This window comes from Taeniopygia guttata, chromosome 2 (genome assembly GCF_048771995.1).
Source record: "Taeniopygia guttata chromosome 2, bTaeGut7.mat, whole genome shotgun sequence".
In the NCBI taxonomy this organism is placed as follows: Eukaryota; Metazoa; Chordata; class Aves; order Passeriformes; family Estrildidae; genus Taeniopygia; species Taeniopygia guttata.
This window is the reverse complement of record NC_133026.1, coordinates 141,800,275-141,822,261: the sequence shown is the minus strand read 5'-3', so window position 1 is coordinate 141,822,261 and position 21,987 is coordinate 141,800,275. Positions and strand designations below refer to the sequence as shown.

The following is a 21,987-nucleotide window of genomic DNA, read 5'->3' as shown; positions in this document are numbered from 1 at the left end:
CATGTGGCTGGGGAAGTGTCGAGGCCACCAAGTGCTGTCACACACCTCTGGGATGGCTTCCACCAGCCTGAAATTGTCTCCAGCATGTAAGCCACACCTGAAACACCTCTCCAAAATTGCTTCTGATAAGCAGTGATTCCTACCCCAAGGAGTTGGAGGCAGGTCTAACCCCAAACTCCTCCCTGTCATGGCCCCAGCCACTCGCTTGCTGTAAATGAGGGCGATACAGACACCTCCATTGCTATTAAGTACAATGAGATGTCTGAGACAATGGGAACCTACTCAGTGCAGCAGTCTTTGAGGTACTTGGGATGATGCCCAGCTGTGTTTTACTTGGCCCATCCACAGACTTCCAGGAGACCCTGCGTCACTGCTCCCTGTCCCAGCAACATGCCAGGGCAGCCACACAAGCTGGGGAGGAAAACAGGAACATTAGCAGCAGGGCAGGCAGCAGCCAAGCAGCCACAATGGAGCCACCTGGAAATTGGAAAATAGGCAGAGTAGGCACCTATTTTTATTAAAATGATCTGCAATTAGATATTAGCTGATTCAGACCATGCACAGGAAGACAACATAGGTTTGAATACAAGTATGAAGCACAACTTCACAAATGCAGGAAACTCTTGTATACTCATATTTATACCAATTTCCCACACAAAAATATCCAGGAATTCATTGTCTGTCCATCCTCCCTCTGCTGAATACATTGGCCAGAAGGCACCAAACATGTCAGAGAACTGACATGGTAGCTAAGATGGCAAGCTTTCAATGCATTTTGTGAAAACAGCTCAGCAGAGGAGAGACATCCCAAAGCTGCCAGCCCAGTTGGGGTGAGTTCATGTGTGATCGGAGAGCAGAGGCTTTGTATGGGGACAGCTGTGGTCCCAAGCCTATGAGTACAGGTAAAGCACAGATAATCTCTGGATATATGAAATGGTGGTGGGAAGGTGTCTGGCCAGGTGTGTCTGCAGGTGATTGACTCAAGTGGAAGATGGGACATGGGCCTCCCATGTCAAAGAAGTTGTCAGTGCTGGTCTCTGCAAGCTCTTGTGCTTGGCAAAACATGGAAAACATAGACATACCCAAAGAAACTAAAGTTTGGTTTAAAAAGCATTAGGATTTCTTCCTTACACTGACCTACATGGGTGGGCACCAGTTTTCTTCCACTGGTTTCTCAGCCCCTGAACACTTCCAGTATCTCAAAAAGTTTTCCCATGTTTTGTAATATCAGGAGTCTTCAGCACAAATACAAGCCAAGAGAAATGTGGGATGGCCAGAATGCTCAGTGCTCAGGCAGGGCTCAGGCAGAGCTGGCCACGAGCACCAGAGATGTCCTTGGGTAGCCTGAGGAGGGGCCAGCCCCAGCTCCTGCCTCCTCCTTTCCCTGAACAAAAGCAGCTGGAGCTGCTGAACCACCTGGGTTTGCAGTAGGAGAATTCTGAGGTAAGTTGCTATAGATCTGGGGCTCTGCTAAAACAGAGAGAAGATAGTGATTTGAGAATGGCTTAATGCCCTTGGTGTGGACACCCACAATTCAGCTCCACAGTACATCCAGACATTTTAGAGTCTTCACTCTATGTCCAGAGCTATTTGGAGTTACCCTTTATCACCTACTAACAGGTTATGCTTGATTTTTATTGAAATCCCATCCTGATATCCACAAATCACACAAAGAAAGTACCAGAAATCACCCCAGAAGGACCAAGTATGGACAGCCAGGTGTGACAAGTGAGCATGACAATCAGTGCAGTCCTGGCTGTAAAGAAAATGTAGTGGGCATGCAGCCATGTTCATGTCCCCCAGCTGGTTCAAGGTTCAACCACAGAACCCATGGCATGAACGAGACACAAAATAATGAAGACAAATGGTGTGCTGGTGTGGGAATGGTAAGAAATGTTGGGGAATCTACCTCTTACTCAAACAAATCTTCCTGTGTCCTGTCATAAGAAATCATTTCAAATATTTCACCTAATTGAGGGTTAAAATGGGAATTCCTATGGCTGAAAGGAGACCATCCATCACAAGGAGATGCCACCAGCACAATGAGAGAAGTAACAGTTTCACAAGAGTTGAGACTACCCTGGAAGTGCTGTATTCTAAAGCTTTTCGTGGACTTGGGATGTTGTCTTCTTAACTTAGCAGACCCTGAGGTCCTTATCAGTGCTGGAAGTTCAGATGACTTGGCAATCTTCCTGAACATTTTCTCTAAAATTAATAAACCTGACAAGCACAATATGAGTTACAAACTGCCTTGACTTCCAGGAATAAGAAGATGGTTCAAAGAATGCAAGCCCAGAACCCAATGGAAAAAGAGCACATCTTACAGCAGAGCCTTCCCATCCCCACCTGCATTTTTTCAGTCAATTTTCTACCCCCTGCACTTTTGTTACCAGGCAGTTGGGATGTCTCCGTGCAGCAAGACTCATTCCAACTGGCAGCTCTGGATCAAAGAGCCCTGGAAGCATTAATCAGTGTGCCTAATCATTTCCAATCGCAAGAAACTTTTCACTGTGACCTGGCATATAAACACCGAGTCATTTCACTCACTGGTTGACACACCAGAAACCAAACAATGCTTATCAAACCTAATTCATCTTACTTCTGTGGGTTATAGACAGATCAGCCTGCAATCGTCCAGCAGCAGTGGCAAACTTTAGGTGCTTTTCTTAATCAAACTGATTAGCAACCTGTCTGTAGTGCCTTTTATCTGTTGGTGGCAAAGTAGTTTACCAGCATTAAGTGCACCTAATTTTGTGATAGCAAAGCAAGACATGACTGTATTTAAAAGTACCTCCAGTGATATGGGGGAGCTCTTGTTTTAAGGAGGTGGGGAGGTTCAATGCAGCAAGTTTTGCTGATGCATGTAAACTGCTTTGAAAATTAAATGAGTGAATGGTGGAGTCAGGGAGGGAGCCCAGGAATTTTGATTGCCAGATATCTGTGCTGCCCAAACTACCATATGGTTTGTTGCAAAAGGAAAGGAATAATCAAACCAGACATCTGTGCCTAGAGCCTTATCTATTTGGGCACCATCCTCTGGACAGCCACACTCTGAGCACAAACAAAGAGTAATGAGATCTCCTCTACCCTTGGCGGATCCACAGGGGGACGTGGTGCCTCTTGCACTGGTTCAGGTTAATATGTGTGTGATCGCCACCTGTTTGGGAGTTTGCTCCCATGGTAACACTGATTTCTTACTTAATGCCAAGAGCAGAACAACAGCCCTGTCACTGTTGCAAGGAAAACTGACAAAAAGCTGAGGTTGCTTTAGCTTTCCTCAGCTTTTACTCAGGTGACCCTGCCTTGGGGGGAAAAAAAGCAGAAATAATTATCCCGAAGGTCAGCCTGTTCCAGGGCAGTTTGTGACTGCTTTGAAGGAGAGAGGTGTGAGGGGTGGCAGAGAAACCTGCTGCTACACCTGACAGGCTCTCATGGATAAGAGCTGCTGATGGAGCCCTGCAGAAACTGTTTGCAAACTTGCATGACCTGCCTTGAACCTTGCCCAAAACTATTCCATTCTCTTCTTCAGTTCGTGGTGCCAGAGGCAATCCAGCTCCCTTTCTACTCTCTTCTAGACACTGAACAGTATTTCTTCACCCTGAGAGAAGATGCCTTCAGGGAGAAGTGTAAGGAGGTGAAGGAGGATGGGAAGAAATGCACAAGAGCATGGAGCCTTCCCTCCTACATCCATGCAAGCCCATCTGCTGTGGTGGAAAGTTAAATGAAGGATTTCCTGGTGGAAAGGCTGCCAACTCAAAGCTTGGGAGAGCTGGTTTTCAACACCTGCTCAGCCACAAGTTTGCTGCCTGGCCTTGCACAAGTCACTCAAGACCCACACGTATAATGGTACTGACGTATCTGGCTCCTGGAAGGAAGTCCTCGCCACCGAGCTGGCTGGCTGCAGAGGATTAGACATCTATGAATGAGTTTGGCATGAGGCAACACATCCAGTGATGGCTGCCAACCAGGGCAAGAGGAGGTGCCACAAGCCAGGAGCAAGTCCCCCTCAGGTCTCTGCTGCTTGAATCGCACATCTCTGCGGGAGCCTGCTGGTGGGAGGGCAGCAAGGGGCTGGTTCACCCTCTGTTGATCCAGCACCTGCAGTGGCTTAGCACATTATCACTCCTTGCTCCCATCTCCCTGCCCCAGGTTTCTGCAACCATTCACAGACCCCAAACTGTGCTTTATCCCTTTGATTCCCAATCCCAGTCTGCTGCAGAGGTTTAATAAAGATGACTGGACATGCAAGGGACAGGCAGGACATCTGGAAGCAGTAGGACTTCCATGGAGTTTCAGGGAGCAATGCCAGGGCTGGTCCCTGGGTAACTCCTCTCTCTGCAGATGGCTGGGGACAGGGATTTTGTACCTCTGCTTGTCACCTGGTGGTCAGGCACCAGGAAAAGGGAGGCTTTGGATATGGAGTTGTGCACAAATCTAGGCAGCCCTCGAGAAGCCAAGCAGAGCCATATCTCCCTCCAGTTATGAGCAGAGAGTGATAGTTCTTTGTTGACTTGGCTGAGACAGTGTTAAATTTTGGTAGTAACTCATACCCTGAAGCTACAAGGTCCCAGGCAGCAGGAGAGAGCCACTGCAAGGGTGTCACTGACATGCTCACCCAAGGCTGGGCACCCCCAGCAGCATCACTCCAAACCCTGGGGAGCTGTATCAGCATCCAATGTCTCCTGGGTTTGTTACTTTTTCTGCAGCTCCTCAGCCAGCCATTCACCAAAATGGGAATAAGGACAGAAGACAGAGGTGATGCCTCAGTCTCACAGTGACAAAAGCAGACAGGCAGAAACTGGAATATTCCCACATATCAATCATTCAGAAACAGTCCTTTTTCATAGATAACCAGCTCATGTTACATCTTTCCTAGGCACTGGCTGAGGATAACAGTGAGGAAGGTCTCAGGAGATGTAACACCAAGATCACCCTTCCTTACACCTGACAAGTGCCAGAAAAAAGTCAGGGACTCACGGAAGAAAAAGCACTGCTGCTTCTGCTCTAAGGCCAAAGCTGGGAATGCTGAAGTTACCACACAGTGAACAGTTTTGGTAGTGATTAAGAAATGCCACTGAACTCTCCTGAACCAAACACAAACCACACAGCATAGATCCATCAAGGTCAATAAAGCAGCTCTAATTTCCTAAGGTAAATCAAACGTGCTTCTCCAGGAAGAGAGTAACTGTGGAGGTGACTTTTCCAACCCCAGAGGAAGCTGCTGGCATGCCTTCCCTGCAAAGGCAGACCTGTTGTGGAGAAGAGCAGCTCAGCAGAATCTTGGAAGAATCACAGCCAAAGGTCCATCCTCTCACAAGCCAGGAGAGATGTGAGGGACCTCAGTGGGCCCTGAGAGTATTGCAACAAGCTCCCTGCTGCTAACTGAAGATGATGTACCCTCCCTCTGGGTGAGGCTTTTGTGCTCAGCCTTGGCAGGCTCCAGAGCTCAGGGACCAGAGCAAGCACCCTCTTGCACTCATCTGCACTGATGTGCTCTACACAAGAACAAGGTGCTCAATGCAGCTGCAGTGACTGTGAGATGCAGGCTGCTGACACCTGAAAGGGAGCCAAGGAAAATGGGCAAAGCACTGAGGGCTTCTTTTTCCTTATCCCCTTCCAATCACTGGATATTTGTTATTGATGACACAAAAAATGTTGTAGGATACACTAAAACACCCCAGTCCAGGCAGATGGTCAGAGCAGGATTGCTGCTGTTCTCTCCTGTCCTGACCTGCTTCATTTTTGAAGTTCACGTGATTGTCCTTTCCATTCTGTATTCATTTGCTAATGTGATTTGAAAGTGGGTCAAAATGAAATCATTGCCATTTTGCTGAAGTTAAAAGGAAAAAATAGGAAGTAACTAAAACCCGATGTCTGGTCTCTCCTCATCCTTAATTTTCTTTTGACATTAATTTGTTTATGAGAAACCTTTTAACTTGTGGAGTAAATATTTTGTTTACAAAAAAAGCTAAACAACAGCAACACCCCAAAAAGCCCCCCAAGAAGAATAAAAAACCCCAACACTGCAGGAAGAAAAGGAGAAAAATCACAGCTTTCTCAGACCCATTAAATACATCTCATTAATTCAAAACTTAGAATAAAATTCAGGCAAAAAAGTTTATTCCACAACCCCCACCACTCTCACATTTTCTGTAAAAATTCACACTTTTCACATGGTTCAAAGATACATAATGGATGAGAGGTTTATAATTGCATTATCACTTTTTCAGATAAAAATCAAACATGAAACCTTCTGCCATCCATTAGTGAATTAATGTCAAATAGGTGAAAGAGGTTTGTACTTAGTTTTTCAGACAGCCAAAAGAAAAAACAACAAGAAACAACACCAGCAAATCAATGTGGTTTGTGTCCAGGGAGGTTTTCCCTCACTCTTCTGGACAGCCATTTAAAGAGCCAGAGCCTTGCATCCTCCCAGAGTCCAGCAGGGGCTGCAGCCAGCAGGACAGGTACATGCAGGAAGGGGAAAGCCTGGTGCTTGTCTGGCAGCTCAGCAGCCCTTCTGAGGAGCACATGGGAACCATCTTCTCAGCAACACCTACCTGGGAATGGGGATATGGGTTACAGTTTGCTACTAATAGTCCACTGCTATCATCTTCCCAAAGTCCAGAGGTTTTGGGTTTGATTTTTACCCACTTTATCCACTCAGATGCCCTAATATGAAGCCAAGGCAAAGTGGTAACACCTCTGGGGAGCCTAGAAAAGGGAGGCTGGGCTCATGATGAACCATCATGGGAAGCCATCCTGACAGTAAACTGAGACAACTGGCAAAAGAGTCAAGCTGCTTCTTACCAGTGGCAAGAGCCCTCCCCCCATCCCTGCAAAGAAACTGACCCCAGGACAGTTACCATGTTAGAACTCAGCCCTGAGGATGAGCTCACAGCTGCTTCCCAGCATGGCATGGCTGGAAAGACTGGGGTGGGATGAACTGGAGTTCAGGGAAAGAACTGGGAAAACATTCAATCAGGCTGAAAACAAACCTCTGCCAACACCTCCCTCCTTTCTGAGCACCTCACAAAGAGAAATGCTGCAGAAGGTGGGTTTGCTTTTAATAGCAAACAAAATACTCCAGCTCTTTCTTACTAAAGACTTACCACTGATTGCTGTGCCCTGTACTTGTCTCTTTTCATACTGCTGTCCTTTCATTCTTCTGAAGGCAGGCAGAGGAGTGCCCAGTGCTGCACTGCTGGGGTTCAGCAAGTGGGTCAGGTTTGCTACAGAACCTCCAGGGACTGCTCAGCTGCAGAGAGATTATTAAGGTTTCCATATTATTTTCATCTCAAGTGGTGTCAGACAGCTCTTTGTTAGGTTCTTTATTCCACAAACTCATCATGCACACAGGTAGTGAGAGGGGCGTTCACCTCACGCAGCTTCAGACATCCAAAGCACAGGAGTCCACACCTCAGCCAGATTTCTGGTCTCCCATGTAGCTGCTGGAGGACAATAGCCATTACCAGAGGGAAAGCCAGCTATCTTAAGACACCTGTCTTGAGACACGATGGCTCTGAAGCGTTTTGTCCTGACAGTTTATGCTATGCCCAGCATTGTGGCAGAACTCCTCTACCCCAGGGAGGGGTAGAAGGTGCTTCCCTTCTTTGAGGGAAGAAGGTGCTGGGGAGTACCAGAGTTTTGAGCATAAAGGCTGAAAGACCCAAAAATATCCATCCTGCCTTCACTACACTGCATATCAGTCCCTTTCACCCAGGATCTCTACATAATAAGCCAAATATTTTAAACTAAACCTGCAATGCTAGAGAGACATTTCCTCTAAAATCTGGAAAAGGACATAAAAATTCAAAGGGTTCCTCCTTACCCCAAACCTCTGATCAAAACTTTCTTCCTGTAGATGTGGCAGTCAAATCACCCCCTTGCCAGCCTTCATCCCAATTAACCAAATTCATTGCACTCCTCATGCCTGGAGTCAAAGCAAGCCCAAGTCATCTGCGGCTTGCCGTGAATTCTTCCTGGCACTTCCCCTCCCTTCTTCCCTACAGACACCAGGCAGTGTGTCCCCCTTTAAAAGGACAAAGTCACAAGTCACACCCCTGCTCCTACTTGCTCTCCAGAGTTGTAGGGTTCCTTTCTGTCTCACAGCTCCATCACGAGGATCCCACGGACTCTCTCCCCGACACTGTGCTCCCCAGATGGACTCACACACACTTCAGACAGAACCTGAATTCTTTGTTGCCAACTACACACGTTCAACTGCCTAAACAAGTGTGGGATTGATATTTTTTCCACACTGTGCTGTTTAATCAGATACCAGCCTACAAGAGCTGATTACATCCTTACTACTAAAGAGTGCGAGGAGATATTCCCAGACACTGCCTTGCTGCAGGATCCATGGCACACAGTTCCCATGGGCTATGCTGCAGTGCTGAGTCGGTCCTCAGGTGTTTGTTAAATCAGGGCTGGCATAAGGCACCATCCATTCCTGGAGGTCCATAAAAACCAAGGTAGAGTTGCTCTGGCCACCCATACTGAAATTTAAATAACAAGCCCAATTTCATCCTCCTGGAACAATTCAAAAGCAACACAGTACGATGAAAGGACAAGAGAACAGATGGGTTTGCTGTCTGCATGCTTCCACAGCAAACTTTTCATGGAAACTCAAACTCCCCCCAGAACACCCTGACTATGTGATTCATAAATTCTCTGCGAGAAACCAGCAAAATTATTGTCTATCCGCCTGACTAATAAAGACCACAGAATTTCATACAGTGATTTCTGCCCAAAGCCCAGCAATTTGTGGTTCAAACAGAGTATTTCAAGCAACCCACTGTCCAGCTTTGATGTGAGGATGTCCAATGAGGCGCTAACCACTTCCCATGCTGTCAAAATCTGGCTCTTCTACAGGTTGCCTGCATCTCTTCACCGTTGCATAACTTTTGTAGCCTTCCCAAGGACCTTAACACTTTTAAGCACTTTTGTTGTCTCTATCAAAACTCTCAAACCATCAAAAAGAAGAAAAACAGAGATTCTAAGGCACAAAACCACTAAGCAAATACATAGAAAAAGCAGAATAACAGAGAATCTTTACGTACACTTCTGTTGTGATTACATAGATTAAATCTATATTAAAATGCAAGGTCCACTCATTTTCCCACTCCAGATAACACAGTGGAAAAACTGTTTCGGAACAAAACAAAAAAATTCCAAATTTTTCACCTGTGTGACTTGTAGGGAAAGCACATTTGTTTGGTTACAAAAGTGTTTTTTCCTGCCACTTATAAAGCTTGCTACAGTTTCACAGCAATAAATATTTTCACAGCAGAGACACTGAGTGGACAGAACAAAATCCACCTCAAAACCAACTCCAAAAAGATCAGCCTAGTAAAAAGAGCTCACCACTGAACACCCCCCTTATGACTTTTTGTTTCCAAAATTCTGTGATTGTTAGCACTGATGGAGAAAAAAAGAAAAAAAAAATTTCCCAAACCCAAAATGGCAGCAGTCCAGAAGGCTAGAAGACCAGACTTGTCTAAGATGAAAAATATGTATGTTGAGCACAGAACTACCACAAGCACTTCTTCCTTGTATCTTGTAAGGGCAGCATTTGATGGCAACCTTGGGGATTAAGTTCCTCCACCCACAGACCCAAAACAGGCCAGGCAACAGCCTTGAGACTTCCCTGTGTTGGGAAGGATGGGAGGGGGCTTCAGGACCTATCTCCTAAATGCACTCCACCATCCATTCCTGTTCACCACTAAGTAACCATATTCACATTTAATAAAACCAGGCCAGAAGGTTCACTCCAACAGTGTCACTTCTATTGCCACTTTCAAAGAGATGCTTTCTCTCTCTGTCTGTATTTGTGCTCCGGTCAAACTTGGGCTGAGAACAAATTCTCAGGATTAGTATTTTGGTCCCATGGTTCCGACTCTGAAGGTATTCCTGGTGAAAAAGCCAAAAGCACTGCTTTTTGAAGTCCTGGGTAACCAACTTCAAGCAGTTAAAGCTCTGCTTTCAAAATCATCCATCCTGAAGTGGACATAGCAGGTAAAAGTAGTAATCCTCACAGCAGAACAGTGCAGAAGATGGAGTGAAACCCCACAGCCAACTGAAGTATAAGCTTCACAGTTTCATTACTGCTACTGTAATGATTTTGCAACTCTTATTTATTTTTCACCCTTTCAGCTGCTAGTTTGTGGCAAATATTTGGGGAAAAAATTAAAAAAAAAAAAAAAGAAAAAAAAGAAAAAGAACCCAAAACCCCAGAGACCGCCCATCCTTGACAGGAACAGTCCTGGCATGCCTGGAATGTGCAAAACCACAAAAGAGCCATTTCTGTTCATATTACTCCTTATGAAATCCCCTTTTAAAGAAGACTCAGCACTGGAGTTTTAGGCACTCAGCAGAGCCCCTGCAGGATTGCCTTTTACTTTGAAATGTGACTTATCAGCCAAAGCCCAGGCGGGTTTGGGTATCTGACTGTTGTGCCCTTTGCTTTGAACTCCAGGACCGTTACGTGCACGGCTGCCAAACTGGTCAAGCCATTTTCCTCCCCTCCTTTGTTCCGAGGTTCGGGATAGATAAAAGCTGCACCAGGCTTGCTGCCTCACCAATGCCAATTTGACTGTTAATTTTACATTTAAGGAAAAATAAAAAGAAATAATAAAACCCAACACCACACACAATGATTATCACTGTTACCCACACAAAAGCCAGAACAACCACAGCATGATTCAACAAGACCTGGGCTGCAGCGGCTATCTCTGGACACGCAGAAAATGTTCTTTGGCAATGCCGTTCTGCAGCTCTCTGACACATCCTTTTCTGTTTCTGAGTCTTTTTTTCACCCTGACAGCCTGTTGTAACATCAGCAGGGTGGCAGCCTGGTGAGAGCAAGGCTTTGAGCAGCACCATCCACTTACAGGGACACCTCAGCACAGGCTGAGCAGATGTCCAGGGAAGTTGTGGATGCCCAACCCCTGGAGTGTTCAAGGCCAGGTTGGAAAGGGCCCTGAGCAACCTGGTCTGATAGAAGGTCTCCCTGCCTATGGCAAGGGAGTTCAACTAGATGATCTTTGAAATCCCTTCCCAAACTAGTCTGTGATTCTATGTGAGTTTGCCTTGCTGGAGCAATGAGGTGATCAATTTGTGTTACTGCATTAGTGCAGTGCTGCCCACACCATCTCTTGAGGTCAAATCCAGTTCCTATTTAAGTTACTAGGTAAAATTTTTGCTGGCTTCTTTTTGCTTTTTATCTCTCTTTTTTTTTTTTTCATTCCTGAGGTTTCTGGGATCACTTTTCCAATAGATCATCACTACAGGCAATTCCTGAGGTTTCTGGGATCACTTTTCCAATAGATCATCACTACAGGCAATCTGTAATGTGAGGCTCATGTCTGGCTTGAACTTAAGAAAGCACCAGATCAATGCAAGATCAAGCTGAAACACAGGGACTGTTAACCCCAATATCCAGCACTTACTGCCTTTTGTTTGTGCAGATTGACACAGAGCCCTGAAAAATGCAAGCACTGTAATTCCTAAGCAAGAGGTCTGGCAGGACAAACATTAAAGACTGTAAGAAAGCACAGGCAAAGAAGTATCTTGTACAGAACTGAAAAAACAAAAGATAAATGATAAGCAGGAATTCCCCAGTGGGCTGAGTTTATCGGTGTGATTGCTTTCAGGACTTTTCTCTTGTCGTGTCACCTTGATTTGCATACAAAGCATCTCTAACAGGAAATAGCATCTGTCCTGAAAAAAAAAAAAAAACCAAGAAGGATAAGGATTTTTGACGCCAAGAGTAAAATGTCATATTACCGTATGACATGCCAGAAAGCCCCTCTCCTCACAAAAGCACTGGCACAGCTCTTCTTCACTCCTCGCTCTGCATCCCATCCCAGGGCCAGCAGCAGACAATGCAGCTCCTCAGGAGAGCTTCCATACTTAGAAAATCTGAAAATGAAAGAAAAAACAAGCAGGTGAGTCGATTTGCATTCTAGATTCACAATTAACACTGCATTAAATTAGTTTGTAGGAAGTGGAAGAGCAAAAAGGAAAACCGCCAACTTGAAAATGCAAATCTTCACCCTACTACAATCACAAGCCGCAGCCACGATTCCTACAGGCTAGGAAGGCACCAGTAAGAACCCATTTTTCACTACTTTTTCAATGTGGTCACTTCATGAACTTGACAATGGCTTGTGATATGTGGTTTCAATCCTATACCATATATAGCCAGTTTCATTTCCTGAAAAGAACATGAACGGAAAAGCAGAAAATCTTTAAAGTTATTGTACAGGTCTTTCTGTCATTTTTTTCTCCTTTTTGTCTTTTACTGCTACCTTCCTATACTAAAAAAAGACATTTATTAAATTAGTACAGCATAAAAAAATAGATCTTTTCCCAAGGCTCTTGGAGCTTCAAAAATATAGGTTGCTGCTTTGAAACTCACACACCAACTTGGCAGCACAGCACAGAATTGCAGCATTTTGCTTGAGTATGGCATACATACATAGATACACACTATTCCTCTGCACATGGCTCCAGGGGTCGTGGTGCAAGCCCAGCAGCGAGCACAGTGAAGTAGGTTCCACAGCCCTGTGCACTGGTATTGCAGGACCTCAGCAGTCCATGGCCATCAAGAGTCACAGGCCCACGGCAAGCAGAGCAGCGAGTAAAATCTTGCTTTCCAGATGAGTAAGTGGGACAGTGGTAGTTATACCACTACACCTCTTTTCTTTTTTTCTGTAGAACTCATCTGTCTGGGCTCTGTGTCTCTCCCTATGGGAGTCCACACCATTAGCAGGGAGAAGAAGCTTTGCCACCATAGGGCTCCTCTGTGTTCCTCTTCCCTCCTGGCTGCTGAGAAACACTCAGGCTTTCCAAGCACAGTTACGGGGTCCTATTTAAGCAATCATCTAGGCACAGCCCCATGTCCCAGCAGCTCTGCCACTCCTCAAGGGCTGGGACAGTTGTTGGGACCACAAGCCACCTGGACCTTAGGAAAGAAACTGCAGCAAAGACCAACAGCATACTGGGCTGCAGGAGCAGAAACAGCCAGGAGATCTCAGCACTCATTAGAGCCCATCTAGACACTGCATCTTGTTTTGGTACAAGAAACACAGGGACAAACTGGATCAAGTGCAGTGGAGGAGCACTGGTGACTTGCCCAAAGAGAAGAGGCTATGGGAGCTGGGCTTGTTCAGCCAGAGCAAGAGATGGCTTTGAGGGATGCAGCAGCAGCCCCAGCACCTGCAGAGAGGTCACTGGGAACACAGCCTAGTTCACCGAAAGCAGGACTTGCCCAAAGTCACAAACAGCCTGGTCTGATCTCACAGCTGACCCACCCAAGATCCCTTTCAGCCTGTATTGTCCTACATCTCCTAACTGCCACCCGTGCAAGAGCTTTGGAGGAAGGGTGGGAATCACTCAGCACTCGGGGACTGGGATGTCCCCCAAGTGAAAGAGTTAGAGAAACCACATCCAAGACCACGAAGGCCCAGAAGGCATCCCTGGGCACTGTGCCTATGTTCCTCTCAGGACACAACAAACTCCAGTCCTGCATGCGGTCCCACAGTGGCCCACATGCAACTGCTCCTCTCAGCTGGGGTGCCAGTGGCAAAGGAACCTTTGTCCATGTCCCACCTGCAGCACACACATGTCCATCCTTCTTCCTTGTGTGTGTGCATAAATACACACACATGTTACAGAACAAGTGGGATTCCCTAAGGCCCGTGGCTAGGCCAATCACAAAAGGGCTCTCCATATACTACCCAAGGCTGCAGCCTCTATTCCAGAGGATGGAGATGCCTCAAGAAGCCTTCCCTCTGCCCCACAGACTGCATGGCTCTGGTGCAGGATGACCCAGCTACACTGTCAACATGGCCACATCATCCTCTCCATCCCTTGTGTCAAAAAGAGTGTTGGAAAAATCTCTTCCTTTCAGTCAAAACAGCTTATGTTGCTAATGGACAGGAAATGTTCACAACTGAGAAGATGAAAAGGGACTTTACAGACAGCACTACCAAGTTCCAACTTTTTAGAAGGACCCATAGAAACTACAAGGCAATTGCCACATGTGCTGGGTGGGCAGCAGAGGAGGAGGTGGAAAAGGAGAAGTTCATCCTCTTACTCCAGGTCACCAAGAAAGATAGTGGTAGGGCTATAAATCAACTATCTCCCCACTATCTCTGAGTTTGGATGCTCCCCCTCCTCTTAATGCATCTGTTTGATAGCCAACCTGTGCTAGGAGGTAAAGCTGCCCTCCTCATGTTGCACATAACCACACTTCTTTTTGGAGACTATTGACTAAGGGATGCCAGCTCCCCACCAGAAGTCAGTCCCGACCAAATATCATCTTTCAAAAATGCAAACTTGCATCTGCATTAGGAAACCCACCCCATTTCGATAATATGCTCACCAAAGTGTTCTGAGATGTGGTCTTGCCTCACAGGAACTTAGAGGCTCTAAAGGTTTCTCCACATGTGAATTTTTTTGTACTTGGAAGTGAGACCAGCAAGAATTTTTACAGTTACCTATTCAAAGAGTTTTATTTTCAGTACAAAGAGAGTATCAGACCACTCAGTTTCAACTTCTGCTGAAATTCCTGTGTGACCCAGGACAGCTCATTTCAAGCAGTTCTGAGTCCTCATGGTGACTTGTGCTAAACTAAATTTCTGCAACTGCACCCATACCAATGCCTGCATAAATCACCAAGAAAACCACAGCTTCAGTCAAAATTAGTACTTCTGTAGAGAAATAAAGACTGAAAAACACCATCTCCAACTCCTCATTGATAGGTAAGCTCTTGAAGCCAGATATACTTTCAGAAACAGCTCCTCTTTCTACCCTCTCATTCCTCCAGCCTTTGAGCTAGGCCTCAGGGCAATACTTTGCATCTTTGTTTGCCAAAGGAGAAGGATGCTTTCTGTCTGGGAAGTGGGAAGACTGTGCTGGAGCAGAGCAGACCCCGGGCATGCAATTACCCAGGCAGCAGCAACAATATGTTAATTCACTGGATCACTCTGAAATGAAGCACAGTGCAAGTCCCTGGAAAAAGTGAAAAGGAGCCTGTTAAGGAAACTGTGTGAAGGCCTTGTGCACAGCAGCCCCTTGGAGTCCAGACAAGGATGGACTTTGCACAGACATCATTTTTAGACCTGAACTGGCAGCCAGCATGCCTGCTCTTCCCACCGCAGGGCATCCAGCAGGAATGACGGGAACTATGCTCAAGGCTGACAGGGACATTGGGCAACACCCTTATTTTTAAGAGCTGCAGACACATGCATTAGCCCCTGCAAGGGGCATCATCAGAGCACTCATCCAGGCAGATCACAGTCACAATGCCATGCACACTCTGTCTGTGTCCAGAGATTCCTCACACTTTCAGGAGAGCAGTTTCCTCCTTGGTGTCTGCAGCTGCCAAGTTCACATCCCAAGCTCAGCTCCTCTACTCAGTTGCCCAGAGCTCCTTAGGTAACTCCTGTCTTCCAAAAACAAACAACAAACAACAAAGCCAACATAGCAAGGAAAGGAGAAATAGACTGAAGTGGACCTTTGGTGAATTTGTTATGAGAAATCAAAGCCCTCAGAAGGTCTGCACTGACTGGCTACCTCATGGTGCATCATCCTTCTCCTACTGATTCTGGGTGTTCTCTAACACCCAGGCAGAAACTATGGCCTTGTGACAGCATCATGACACAAGTTGTCTTGCGCTCCTAAATCAGAAGAGGTGCCTTGCTGCAGGAAGGAAAACTGGCTTCTCTCCTAGGGAAAAGGGACAGAGGAAGAGTCACACAGATCTCTGCTATCTCCCTATGTTGGACAGACTGCCCACCTGCACACTCAGAATGCAGATTCTAGATATCACAAATCTCCTTGAGGAGCAAGCAATGATTTCATCAAAGAAAGGGCAGATTTAAACCTGCATAGCCTCTTGTAGAGAACATTCTGTTGTAATCCATACATAGATTAAACTCACCAAGTGGAAGAGTTGCACACCAAAGCTCTTTCTGCATAAGGCTGTTGACCACTGAGCTGATACATCAAGGTCAGAGGCTCATCTATGCCAACACACTTCTTGAGGAATGAGAGTGTGGTTTTCATGCATAAATACAGCTGTTTCCCTAAGGAACAGAAGACAACTAGTTTAATGCCAAGAAATTTATATTCAGTACTTACATTGCACCAAAACTCCTGGGTTGCTGCAGAAATAGGATGAACAGCAGCAAACATCTGGAGAAAGTCTTCTGCTAGCTTCTGCTATGCACTGGCTCTTTTGGAGACAGTTTTTTGAGTGTAAGACTAAGACAAATCTTGTTTAAAATTGCATCTGTTTTGCACAGATTGGGTTTTGCTCTCCAAGGAGACGGGAAAAGTAAAACACAAAACTAAGCTGCAAAGACAACAGCGCCTAGCCATGAGCCCTGGCCTTTGCAGAACTCTTGATGGCTGTCCCTAAATGGGAGCACTTCGCTGCCAGATGACGTGTCCCAGACGAGATGACTTTCCTGAAAAGCACTGACAACACGCACTTAAAAGCTCAGTTCAGACAAGCAGCGAAACAAGTCTGTTTTCTGTTTTTTGAGCTGAATATTCAACACTTTCCATGTTTGCTCTCTCACAGGTTATCTGGGCTGCACAATCAGCAAAACTGCAAAAACACTTGCTGGGGCTCAGCTACCAGGCAGTCTGTAATGGAGCTGTTCTGGAGGAAAACAGAAGTGTTATTGCGCTCACGGCTGTCCCAGTACAATTAGTCATATGTGATGGAGAGATACGCGTTCTCACAGAGCTCTTACTGCCTTGTCAACAGAAGAAGTCAAAATGAAAACATCCTAACTACCAACAACTGACCTGAAAGCTGAATCATGAACCCTGGAAGCAGCCTCAATGCTACAAAGAGATTTCTTCTCTGCAGAAGAAGACAGCTGGATTCCTTCCATCCATCCTCTTTTTCTTCTTTCCATATAGTTTGTTGACACTGGTCAATGAAATAACATTTCTTCTTTTATCTCCCCACCCAAGCTACCATTCTTTCCTTAAGCTGAGTGATGCTGTAGGGCTAGGAGAAGAAGCCACACCTGAGGCAAGAAGAGGAGAAGGCCTGAGCTTGGGTGGTGGGAAACAACATCCCAGTTGTCCTCTCTGTGTGACAACTTCCCCAGTGCTGCTTTGTCTTATTTCCTCACTGAAATAGCAAGTCCCCACCATCCTGGGTGACTACCTGACCTGGTGTTGCCAATCTGGGCTTAATACTGACAATAATCAGAGGAGGCTGATAGTGTGCCTAAGCTTCCCTTACATGCCAGCATTTCATTTGGTCATATAGGGATATTCAGCACAACCCAGACCATGGTTTCATGCAGCATTTCTATACTTGTGCACTTCACAAACATCTCTGTCGGTGTCTTTGAGCTCCAAAGGTCCTGGCAAATACTCTCTGTCACAGCAGCACCACTTCTGTGCTGGAAGCTTAGGCAATCCACATTCTCTCTTCACCACTTAACAGACATGGTTTGACAGGACATATTCTTACATCTACAATAATGAGGGATGGAAAAAACTCAAACAAATGCAGTGGAGTTTGGCTAATGGTTGCTACCAAGAGCAGTACATCAGAATGCCACTCAACTGTTGGGACTTCTCTAGCTGGAATGTTACCTGTCCAGGATGACCACAAGATCTCTAAGGGATCCTGTGGTCACTGCAGGGAGGACTCTGGATCTACACACGCATTGCACGATGGCAGACCTGGGAGCAGACACTCAGCAGTTTCTCTTGACAACCATTATGGAATTCATTTGGAAACAAATTTCTATTTCGGAAGCCTCTTTCCTGGCACTGACAAATCTTTCAAGATGCAATTTGCACTGCCAGGGCTCCAGCAAGGTACAAGGGGAAGCATGCTCTGCTCCACACTGAGGGTGGCCAGCAAGACAAGGAGCCGTTCAGTGGCTCCACATCCATGTCAGAGCTCATAACAGAAAACAAATCCTCCAGACTCAGGTGATTCCCAGGCTGAGTCTCAAACAAACCCAGACATCTGCACTCATACCAAAGAGCAGACACGCATCAAGACCGAAGAGCCGCAGGTTGCCATGGCAGTGTGCATGGGTGATTTTATCACCCTTATCAGCTGCAACAGCATTTAGGCCCATTATCAGAGAACACTGGTATTTTTTAAGGGTACACTAGGTGGGAGAAGCAGTAAATCTGTATCAGCCAAAAGACAGAAGTCAGCACACAAAGCAGGAGCCCTTGCTTTGAGGGATCTGCCTCCCAAAGGCATGCGGACATTTGCCCAGCCCCAGGCTCATGCTGGAGATGAGGGGCAGTGCTGGGCTGGTGAGCTCTGCCCTGCAGAGGGATGCACAGCCCTCCAGGGAGCACGGCAATAGCAAGTGGAGGGCAGTCGCCTGTGCTCTCCATGGAGCCCAGGGAAGTAGGTCAATCCTTCTGCTTTGCTGAGCCTTTTGGCAGGTTGGTGCCACGCTGCCGTTGCTGCTCGCAGCTTGTCACTTGTGCTGCATGACAGCCACATCATTCAGAAGTTAACGAATTCAATACATCTAATTAAATCAATCTTGGCATCCATTTGAAACTCCTCTCGTGGCGCTTTTTTTTCTGCCTTTTTATTCCCTACTGTTGGTAGTAAAGAGACCCAGTGAGGTGAGATGCAAGAGAAAGTTGCTAAGGAGCTCATCTGCTTCTTTATCTCAGTTTTTTATCTCTTCTTTATCTCAGTTTTTATTTCCATTCTGCTCTCCTGTCACAGAATCACAGAATCATTAAGGCTGAAAAAGATCTCCAGAATCATCAAATCATCTGTTGCAGAGATGCTTTGTTTTCCTCAAGAGAATAAAACAAATCCACATGGCATCACTCCTTCTGCCTCTTTCCTCCTCCCCTGCCCTAGACAAAATGACCTTTTCCATCTCCTTGCAGGATTTGTGAACAGACTCCAACACACCCTGGCAATCCTTTGGCTCTGCTGCTGACATCTATCATGTTGAACATGGACTTGGCAAGCGAGCCAAGCTGGCATAGCTGGCAAAGGGAGGGCACATCAAAGTGTGACCCACAGCCTCTAGGCTGGGCTGGACACACATCTTCCACCACCAGACTGAGCAAAGCCAGAAAGCAGCAGGGAAACCACTGGAAATGGCTCCTGCCAGCAGGGTCACCTACAGTTGCTCTCCCATGCAGTTCCTGACTTACACCATATGCCAGCACTGCTTGATAGATGTGGTCATGAACATGGGATGACACTGGAGAAGCCATCCAAGACAGGTTAGTGGATGGCTACAGAGCTCTAGACAAAGACTGCAGGATGAGGAGTTGCCAGTTGCCCGCCATCCTCAGTGGCATCAGGAGACACTGGTGAGCTGCCCACACCTGCCCTCTTCCACAGACTGACATGGGATCACCCTGTCCAATCTCCCATGTCTCTTCACTACAGCAGATCCTTCCTCTTCCACCAAATCTTCTGCTTCTGCCACAGCCTCCCTGCCCTGTGACCATCATCTGTAAGTCAGGACGGTGACACAACCTGCTGCCTTTCTGTGCTGTGACTAACAGATGCCAACAAAACTGCCATTCTCAGTTGCAGGAGTTTAGTTAAAGACATTTGGATCATCCCAGAAGAACACTTTTCTGGCTTGGATCCTAGGAGAAAGTTTATTGGTTTTCCATATTCTTCATGTTTTCTATAGCCTTGCTGGCCTGCAAAACCAGGACTAGGGAATATGCCAGGTGCCACCAGACCAAGGCTATGCAGTTTCTTTCAACCAAGCATTGTTTCATCCATAGATTGATATGAAAGATCTCTCTGTCAAAGAGAGAAGTGTTTTGAATCTGTATGGTGGCATTATGCACTGAAATTCATCTGCAGTCTGTTCCCTGCTATCACCTCAAAGCCATACTTGCCCTGCCTTCTTAAAATGCAGCTGCTTACTTTCCATGTCTGCACTATTTGCTCTCCTTTAATCCATTCTCCTTCAAAATAGCTTCTAAAAAACTCAAAACAATTCTGGGTAGCTCTTCCTCCAGACTCCTGAAATTACACTGTGCTGTGGTGCTGCTTTGCTGGCAAGCAGAAGTCAGTACATTGGAAAAGCTTTGGCTCCCAGCGCTGTAGCTTCCACAGTCGGGTGCTGTTCACCTGGCAGGAAAGGACATTTCATGCAAAACCTACTGCCCATCCCTTCCTCAAGACTATGAAAATAGTCTTAAAAGCACTTTGAATTCCTCTCTGGTGTGAAAGGCACCAGAAGAATATAAAATATCCCTCTCCTCCATGGCAGAGGATGTCACACGAGTCTCTACAAAAAAGCTGTCCCTCCTCACACAGCAAAGATGATGTATGATGCTCTGCCAGACCCAGGATCAACAGTCCCCTCTCACCTCCTCCTTGCCTGCTGCATGTTGGCCATGCAAGCCTGAGGCTGCACACCAGCAGAGGAGTACTCCTAGGTTGGAGGAAAGTAGTGGCAGTAGAGGATACCAATTCAGGGCAATTACCTTGGCTGCTGTGAAACAGCACATCTTCCCCAACAGCACCACTGTCTGTGAGACTCTCTCCCATGTGCTGACTATTTGTTCTGTGAACAATATATTTCTATTTCCATTTCCATTTCCATTTCCATTTCCATTTCCATTTCCTTCAAACTGGTCAGATTTGAGCAGGACAGTTCTGTGACCTCATACAACAGAAGCCTTCCCAGCCATATCAGTGGCACTGGGTGCTGCATAAATCCAGGGAAAGGGGCAACTTTGGAGAAGATGCAGGTGACCCCAAGAGAAGCCAGGAAATGCAAAAGCCAACAGTTTCAAGCAGTGGTTGCTCATGCTGCCCAATTAAGCTGTAACTCACCTTTGCAGAGTAAAAGTTAGTGAGAGATTCTGGTGGGTTTAAGAGGGGTGGATGATGGGAGCTGCTCTGACATTCAAACACAGAAAGAAATGGGTTTATCCACTATGTCCAGAGCAAACACCATGGTCTGTGAGGTTCTGGGCTCTTTGCAGTGGGTTGTGCAACTACCTTTTTTCAAAGGATGAAGAAGTGTAAGGAAGTTCCATCTCTGTGCTGCACATTACTACTCTGATCAGTAAGGATACAGTTTACAATGACGTGGTTTGGACTGCTGAAACATGTCGGGTTCTACAACAAAGACCTAAGAGTTGTTGGAGCACACACAGGAGAGCAGTGATTTACACTTTCAGGGTGAGAAAGAAACCAGAAGCTGCCTTTGATACTCATATACATAGAGCATGTTAGTAAGTGCAAGTGGAACAGTGTCCTTAGAGGAACAGCCATCAGCTCAGCATCATCTTTGCACTCAATTTTTCATGTTTTCTCTTGAATGAACTTCTGATGCAAGAAGTCCAAAAAGATAAACTAATTCTAATGCATTTGCTTTTTTACATTTAGGTACATGAGGGACCAAACAGTAGGACAGGTGAACAGCCCATATGCCCATGGAGCAAACAGCATCAGCTTGGAAGCTTCACCATTAATTTAGCAGCAATTCCTCTTTCTTGCATTTTCTTCTCTCAGAATCCTAAATGGTGGGTCCAAGGAAAATTACTGGCAGAGACAGGAGAAAAAGATCCAGAGGACCAGTGTTCCCAGTGTTTTCAAATCCCGTGCACTCTTTCATGTCTTCCAGGTAACACAAAGCAATTAACATCAGCCTGCTTCAGGGCTGGCCTAGGTCTCACCACGGCTGCTTCCAACCCCAACTCAGCCAGGACCAGCCTGCATGGACTTCCTACCCTTCCCCCCTTCCTAAAAAGGATCCTCCTCATCCCCTTGAGCTCAGCCAAACCAACATCTACAAAGCACTGAGACAAGCAAGCAGCACAGGGCAGCGTGAGTGCTCAGCCAGCCCAAGGCAGGAGGCTGAGACATTTCACACCACTGCTGCCAATGCCTCCACTGCCGGCAGGAACACTGCGGGGCCACAGCAGGAAATTGGGTCTTAATCACCATCTCACTTTTCATTCCCCACTTCAGTT

At 46.3% G+C, this 21,987-nt stretch overlaps 1 long non-coding RNA gene across 6 annotated transcripts in view; it reads right to left on the bottom strand.

Annotated features, from left to right (window-relative positions):
* Positions 1–6,103: 6,103 nt before the first annotated feature.
* Positions 6,104–21,987, bottom strand: part of LOC115493999 (uncharacterized) — a 129,696-nt gene continuing 113,812 nt past the window's right edge. For all 6 annotated transcript variants that reach the window (XR_012054277.1, XR_012054278.1, XR_012054276.1 and 3 more), the window contains 4 exons: positions 15,950–16,094; positions 11,788–11,922; positions 7,113–7,258; positions 6,104–6,560 (listed from right to left, as the gene is read on the bottom strand). This is a non-coding gene — a long non-coding RNA (uncharacterized lncRNA). The remainder of the gene's footprint in view (positions 6,561–7,112; positions 7,259–11,787; positions 11,923–15,949; positions 16,095–21,987) is intronic.